Here is an 8,495-nt window from a genome sequence, read left to right as displayed (position 1 = left end):
GTTGCTGGAAAAGTGATTTTCAAGGAAAGCTGCAATTTAGTTATGAAATGGTCCAAACTGAAAAAAAAAAAAAAAAAAAAAAAAAATCTTAAAAATATTTTTAAGCTGAATCTCTGGTATAAAAATAATGACAGTTTCTTACCCTCTGACAAAATGTGTGTTGTATAAGAAAAGCTTTGTTACTTGAGCTTCTGCTTTGCTAAGTTCTGAGCAAGGTTCTGAGCTAGTTTCTGAGTTGATGGCTTCTTGTGTTGGTTACACTGAGGAAGAATTTTGACGTGTACTCCTGAATTTTGGCTTTCAGCAGCTAACAACTTGCAAACAAAAATGAAAATGGAATGGCTCACATTAGTGAAGCTGCCCCCTCCAAACCCCCAACCTTAGGATTTATGTTTAACACTGGATTTACTTGTGCTCTGCGTCTGTGTAGTGAGACGTGTTAATGCTCCCCATGATTCTCTACAGTAAAAATGGTCCTTAAATATTAAATATTATGTTGCTGGAGGACAGCATGCCAGTTAATCCTAAACTCACATAGAGCGAGAAAGTAACATTATAGGCTTTATCACCAAGAGTTGAAGTGATGGTACTGCCTAGAAGAGAATTCAGTATTGCTGGTTCCAAAAAATATAAGAGCAAGATTAAGCATGACTCTGTAGCCACTGATTGAAATTTGTGTATGACTCAACAGACTTGATCTATGTGTGTGTATGCGTGTAAAACATATTTGTGAGACCTCTCTTTTTTTTGAAGCTTTCTCTTGGTATTTTACTTCTTAAACTTTGTTTTTCATGATTCTTCAGATAGTTGATACTCTATTTTTACTAAAGCTTAAAAGGTCAAGACTAGTTGTTGGATATTGCTTGATACCTTTCCTTTCTAGAAAGATACATCTCTTTTTGGTTTTAGAAGTTTGGTTTCTTGATATATCCTGAAGTGACATGAATAAAAACAGAAAAAAAAGAATATAAGTGAATGCTTCTGAAATTCCTACTTTATTGCAGATAGGAGATGAAACCAGTTTAGAAAAATCATTTTAAATTCAGTTTTTACTTTATAAGGAATATTGAAATGTAGATGTACATCGAAGATATTGTAACTAGCTCTGTAGCATTAAATTACAAGTATACAAAACACCTAAAGTACAGTAATTATTACTGGAAATACTGTATACAAGTAGCTGCTTGCCTGCTCCATGATGAGAACAGTTATGCCTTACGGTGCAAGAGCTAATTATAATAGAAAATACAGCTGCTCTTTAAGGTCACAATGAAACTGGAAATGCTTGATCAGTAAGCTCCCATTTCAGAAGAAATTTACTGTATTTCCTATTCAGTTTCATTTTCATTGACTGAAACTTGAACCTGGAGCCTCAGGTCTGATATTTTGCTAAGTACACTGACAGAAAATTAGGTATTTAATTAGGTGTGAAAACATTAAAATAGTAATAATTTAAAAAATTGATTGTCCAAAGCACCTACCTAGCAATCAGTACTGGGGTAAGCTAGAAACACTGTGTAAATGAACAGTTTATGCTGTAACAAGGAGAGCTGTGTTCCTTATTCAAAATATCTGAAAAATAGGAATTTAAACATTGCTTGCTTGTCTTTTTATGTAAGAAACTTACTGAAATTGTTATTTGGCCACGGATGGTTTCCAGCCAGCAGGTAGCTGCCTAATTCAAATATTAATCAGGATTTAGAAGGGGCTTAGCTACTACTGTTACTCTTGAGAAAAATGTGAATTATAGGAGTGACCAAAAAATAACAGCTAATGAAGAAAGGGCTCTCATGGGTTCAGCACGGGTTTCTTACCTTCCTCTAGCACTTGGAACTAGCCACATAAATTGGCTAGCTGGTTATGATCTACAATTCTTTCTCCTCTTGTTCATTAAATTGTTAAAGTTTTAATGAGTTCTGCATGCCTTCTTCCAGACTTCAGCGTATAAAAACTTCAATGTATATTAGTTCAGATGAAGGAAGATAAAAAATCTTCCATATTCAGAAAGATCAACATCTTATAGTGTTAATTCTGTCTGAGCTTCAGGAAGCTTTTGGAATAACTTTTCTTGCTTGCTGTGTTTATCGTAGTCGAGTGCTCTCCCATGTCCCAAGCCTTAGTAATTCAACAGCTTCTGTCACCTTTTCACAGCAGTTCATACAGTTCATATTGTTAGTCAGCATCACACATAGAGACGTGAACCATGACGCTGAGTAGAGTTCCTGGAAAAAAGTATGACCGAGTTATTATTTAATTTAGAACAGAAAAGAAATCTTAACCTGCTAGCAGTGAGTAAGCAGCAAGCCTGTCGTTGAAGAGCTAAGGCTAAGGATTGTTTTCTGTGTTTGTTTTCTGTAAGTCACTGAAGTGGGAACTTTTCTTGAGTTTCTCATGTGTCCTTAAATAAATGTGTTTAGAAACAGCTGTAAGCTGAGAGTCTGTGTTCTTAGGACCTATGTTTCTAAATGCTTAACATTGTTTAAGAGTACGGAAATAAACTGTCCTAGTCACTGGAAACTTGCATCTTTTCTAAGAGTGTTCCCTTGTCTGATAAGACCTGCATGATGCTTTTAATTATGAGTTGAATGAGAAGTCCATTCATTGTACTCTGCCAGATGATGTAGTTAAAAGCAAAATAGTGCTAAATATGCAGTCTGAGTGAGCAGAAACAAATTAAATAAGTGTACAGAAGCAATAAAGGAGTTGCAGATAGCTCAATAGATGTCATCAATCAGAGAAGCAAGCACTGTACAACAAATGTGGCATGGTGTTTGTGACCTCGCTACACTAAAAGAGGGATTTAAGAGCTAGATCCAGTACAACGGCACATTTGCAGCTGCAGGCAAAGACATAAACAGAAATGGCATATTTGGAAATCAGCAAGGTTAGCAGCAGATGAAATGAGGTTCACTCCTAGAGCTTCGCATATGTGTGTTTTCACGTTTAGTTTTTGTACCTGTTTGCAGATGACACCAATTTGGGAGGCAGTGTTGATCTGCCTGAGGGGAGAAGGGCACTACAAAGGGACCTGGATAGACTGGATCAATGGACCAAGGTTAACTGTATGAGTTTCAATGGGGCCAAGTGTCGGGTCCTGCATTTTGGTCACAACAACCCCAGGTAACCCCACAGGCTTGGGGAAGTGTGGCTGGAAAGCTGACTGATGGAAAGGGACCTTGGTGTACTGATGGACAGTCATGATATGAATATGAGCCAGCAGTGTGCCCAGGTGGCCAAGAAGGCGAGTGGCATCCTGGCTTGTATCAGGAATGGGGTGGTGAGCAGGACTAGGAAAGTCATCCTGCCCTGTACTTGGCACCGGTGAGGCCTCACCTCGAGTACTGTGTTCAGTTTGGGGCACCTGAGGAGGTGCTGGAGCAGGTCTAAAGAAGGGCAACAAGGCTGGGGAAGGGCTTGGAGAATATGGCCTGTGAGGAGAGACTGAAGGAACTGCAGCTGTTTAGTCAGGGGAAAAGGAGGCTGAAGGGAGACCTTATTGCTTTCTTCCAGTACCTGAAAGGTGCTTGCAGGGAGAGCGGGGCTGGTCTCTTCTCACTGGGGGAAATGGCCTTAAGTTGTGCCAGGGGAAGTTTAGGTTGGATATCAGGAAACACTTCTTTACACAAAGGGTTGTAAGCGCTGCAATAGGCTGCCCAGGGAGGTGGTTGAGTCACCGTCTCTGGATGTGTTTAAAATCCATTTGGATGTGGTGCTCAGGGACATGATTTAGAGGAGGGTTGGTAGAGTTAGGGTAGTGTGGTTGGTTCGTGGTTGGAGTTGATGACCTTTAAGGTCTTTTCCAACCCGAGTGATTCTATGATTTTATTTTTCTAATAGTGTCAGCAAGTTTGCACATTTATATTTTCTACTTTGCTATACAGTGTGAGGACGATCTGAAAACGTGATGAAAGATCCAGATTTTCAAGGCTTACTGGTTTTAGGCACACAGCTATCCAAGTACTTTGTAAGTATTCTTAAGTATTCCATTAAAGATGGAATTAAGTGAAAAGAAAAGTGAAATAAAACAAAGGCTTTGGAGATGGAAGATGAAAATGGAAAAGAAAAAAAAGCACTTGAGCTGCTTGTTGCTAGAAGCATTTCAGAGTACTCCAAATTCTTTTTATGACAAAAAATTATATTTTGCAGTACATTGAAAATGAAAAATAATTGCTGTCTGATGTTAGTCTGGAAATTCTGAATGAAACCCATGGCTTTATTACGACAATCTCATGGTTGCATTGTATCACTGTGAATTTTTTACTGTGCAGATTTTCAAATGGAATACTTGATAAGATTCCTTTACTTTGTATGTTGTGTAAAAGAGGCCTAGGGGTAAATTGTTATTTTTGTTCGTGCTGGAGGAGATTATTACATTTTCATCTCTCAAACATATTTAATTCTGCTTTTACAACATACAGAGATATTCTTCTTCAGTAGAACAGCTGGATTGAGCTAGCATGGAATGTCTGGAAGCTTTTCCACTTGAATTTGTGTGGGACAGGTCACGTAAACACATGTTCTAATTGCAAGGGGAGGGATCTGTTGTTTGAAATGGGTTGCTTATCAAACTACAGTTCATTTGCTATTTTTCATTCATTACAGATGTTCTAATTGTTGCAGCAACATTGTGGCTTTGTGAATAATTGTATTTAAATGTTATCACTTCTGGTTGTCAGTGTTATCATAGAAATTACTGAAGAAATCGTAATGATTCTGTCATCAGTATCTTGCTAAACTTGTGTAGCATTTTAGAAAAATCCATCTATATTGTGATATGTATGATGTCAGTGATGAGATTCATGGATGGGGGTTACCAAGAATAATCACTGAGGGTATTACCAAGATAGCTGTATGATATCCACGGTATTCTTTGCAAAGGATTTCGTGAAGAGTTTGAATTTTTTGAGAAACGTTTGTTTTCAGTCCTCGGATTCATACTGAAGTTCAATAGTATTTTGAACTTCAGATTTCAAAAGTTACTGGTTTAGAAAGATGGGGGTGTCTCATTTTTGTGTCTTGATACAGACAGTTTACTTCAAAATGGATTTGGTATAAGTCTGATGCCGTATAGTTGGTACCTAAAGTGTTTTCTGGCCTGAGTTTATTCCTGTTGGAAGTGGGAACTTGACTCAATTTGTCACAAACTCCTACATAATGTTTTGCACTTGTGTATGTGCTGTTGCCCTTCCTTTAACTCCACGCTGATATGTGGAAATGGCCTGGTTTACCTTTCTACTGAAAACAGTTTCCTAAGAATGAGATTACCTTCTTCCTAGATAGGAATAGAATTATCTTAGAAATAAGTACAGTACTATAGAGGGATATGATGAATTAAAACATGAAGTTCAATTCTGCTTTATTTACTAGCTTCAGGAATATACGTTCAATATTAGGTCTTCTAGTTTCATCCACGGTTTGGCAGTACTTGAACAGTTCAGGTAGGACAGCAAAGAAAGAAGTACTAGTTGCTCCAGTGTTCGGTATGTGCCACTTATTCATTATCCTAATGATGTGAAAAGATTGACCTCCTTCAGATTTCGCAAACTGTTCTGCACTGTGTTGCTGTCCTCATGCTTTCTCTAAGGCTTAGTTCTCCATGTGCTTTTCTGTCTGACTAGCAGAAAGACTTTCAGGAGTGGGGGGTATGGCAGGGATGGATTGAGCCTTCCTGTGAAAGGAACCCCCGGGAGGCTCTGCTGCCTGGTTGATCTAAGGAAGTAGGAGGCTTCAAAATAGCTACTGGAAAGAGAAGGGACAGGAGTTTTTGTAATTGCTAGTAAGATTTCTGCATTAATAAAATTAGGAACCTCCGAACATTGTACTGCTTGGCAGAGTGCAGCCTAGTTCTATTTCTTATTTTGAATAAACGGTGAGTAGAAGTGCTTAGACTTTAGTAATAATGAACTGCAAGTCTATGCATGAGGTTCTATCTGTAATTTACATTAACTAAATCAAACACCAACTCTTTCACTGTTGTTCTGAACTGGATTATAAATTCAAGTATCTACTTCAGTTGTAGTACCTGAAACTAGCTGGTTGAAGCTCATGAAAGTGCATAAACTGCGTAGGGTTACCAATCAGTTTTCTGTTTTGCTCTGTAAGGAGGCAGTGAAACTTCTGTTCTATGACACTAAATTGCAATTTTATTTTTAATTCTTGTGAATAACAATATTGAAGCCAAGTATTTAATTACAAACATGTCCTATTGCGGTTTGCCACCTGCGGTTGCACCCTGGATTTGTGTATAATGAAGAGGATTCTTTACTACAAAAAGCTAGTCGCTACAGAGAATGCACTTAACAGGCAGAACTCTCTAGGACACTGATACTGTTCGATGAGTGAACCAAAAATAGGACTGGAGGAGCTGACGCACACAAATGCTGAGGTCAGAATGAAAACTGGTTTATCTGAAGATGGCATAAAGCTGAAGGAACTGAGACTTTACCTCCGGCAGCTTTTTTGAAGATGTGGTTGCCGCCTTATGTTGCAGAGGCTGTGTTATTTTTATCATTTTTAGGTTGCTGTTTGTGGTGCTCTATTGAAAAAAAGAGTTCAGCCTCTAGATACGCACATAATCCAGAGGAATTGTTCTCATGCACTTTCTTACATAACAGCTCTGTATTTATTCCCTCTGAAGAATGAACTCTTCAGTTTAGGACCACAGATAAATTCTGCTAGGATATATATATATTTTTTAAGTTAAAAAAAAAAAAAATCAAAACTACTTAATCTACTTTCATCACAGTAACTTTCATAATAGATTTTTCTGGACGGTCTTAACATTTCAGGGGGTAAGAAGAACCTTAGGCAATGTGAGGTAGCACCTTTGAGAATTTTTAAATTAATGCTGTTGTAATTGCAGTACTAGAATGAGAATTTTCTTTTGAAGACTTTTGGCCTTTTTGCAATGTAGAGCTTTTTGGCTGTGTTTGGAACTGCTGTGAGCGGATATCAGTGTGGTAGATGAGGCTGCAATTCTTTCTTCTGAATGCATAGGAGTAGTGAGATACATAAACGGTAATTTGCTCCGACAGATGGCACTTCTATTTAGCATCTACTATCTCTAGGTAACAACTATCTGCAGGTTGTCTGGTAGTCCTTTTTTCAGACTGTATTTGAGGTTGTTTGAAAGTTGATTTCTTTACTTTTTTGGGGTGTGTTATACTTTCATATGAGAAAATCAGGAATGTGATGGAATGTTTTTGGGAAAGATACAAACTGTCAGCAGCTAGGAGGAGTAAGAGGAATAAGACTTGCAGCCAGCATACTACTTCATTTAAGGCATTGGGGGAAAAAAAAAAAACAAAAAACAGCAACAACAAAATATCCATGAAACAAGACTGCACACTTGACCTTGTGATGGATTAACATCAATAGTATGGAAGGGTCAAGAGAAAAGACCAGCAGTGAGCAGCAGGTTACTTTTTTGACATTATTCATTCAGTTCTCTTAGATCTTTTAAAATGTTAATAAAGAGATTGTATTCTCTCTTTAGGGGGAAAAAAATCCTATAAACCTGACTTTGTTTTATCGATAGTATTATGAATGAGTGCATGGGCTACTATGAGATTCATAAGCATCCTCAGTTCTGTCTCTTTCATTCACTAAGCAATGGATTAGAAGTCTTGCTACAGAGGGAGAACCTGCTTTGATACCAACATGAAAAGGCTCTTCTATACTGAAAGATGAGTTGTCTATAAATAGATAACAGTGATGTTACTGCAGTTCATTCCATTAAAAACATCAGTGAACCAGAGTAATGCTTAATAATTAATGAATATGATTTAAGTCCGTTTTAAACTGATGACAATTTTTAATGGCCCTGTAATACTTAAAAGAAATTCTTACCTCCCATAATTCTAATGATTAAATTTTCTTGAACTTTACTGAAAGTTATGCCTGTAAAATAGGATTACTACTAAGTGGTCTTTGTGATATGCTTTATTTGCATCGCTCTTAAAATGTCCTCAGGCTTTGTAGACTTGCCTGTTTTGTATTTCTTTTCAGTTACTATTAACTGACGCTTTTCTACTTTATAGAAATGAAAAATCCTGTACACAAAAAGCATTTGACTAAAATGAATACCATTTTCATGTTTTTCATACTGAAAGTTTAGATTGTGTCAAAAGAACATACAAGAAGACAAATTATATACAGAAGACTTTCACTTCATGGCAAGTAGCAAATTTTTCTTGCTCTCAATTTTTTGCTCCTAGGACCCCGTTGTTAGGGTCATTAACAGAGTCCAAGCCTAAATTAGTTAACATGTGTTAATGTCTCTTTATAGTTTAGAGTATTTAGCAGAGGCAGTTTATTACTTTGAGAGATATTAGTCATGGTGGCTATGTAGAACACGAGAAGATCACTGTTCCTGCCATGGAGTTGACATCTGTCTGGGAAGTGCTGTTAGCGTTCTCTGTGTAGATCTAGCCACACCAGAATTAATGCAAGTTGTTCATCTTACTTCAGCGAATTAATTTCCATTAAGGAGCTTC

This window comes from Centrocercus urophasianus, unplaced genomic scaffold (assembly GCF_019232065.1).
Source record: "Centrocercus urophasianus isolate 14NV4802_14NV808 unplaced genomic scaffold, USGS_Curo_1.0 seq_7, whole genome shotgun sequence".
NCBI classification, from domain to species: domain Eukaryota; kingdom Metazoa; phylum Chordata; class Aves; order Galliformes; family Phasianidae; genus Centrocercus; species Centrocercus urophasianus.
The sequence above is the reverse complement of the archived record's forward strand: the minus strand, read 5'-3'. Positions refer to the sequence as shown.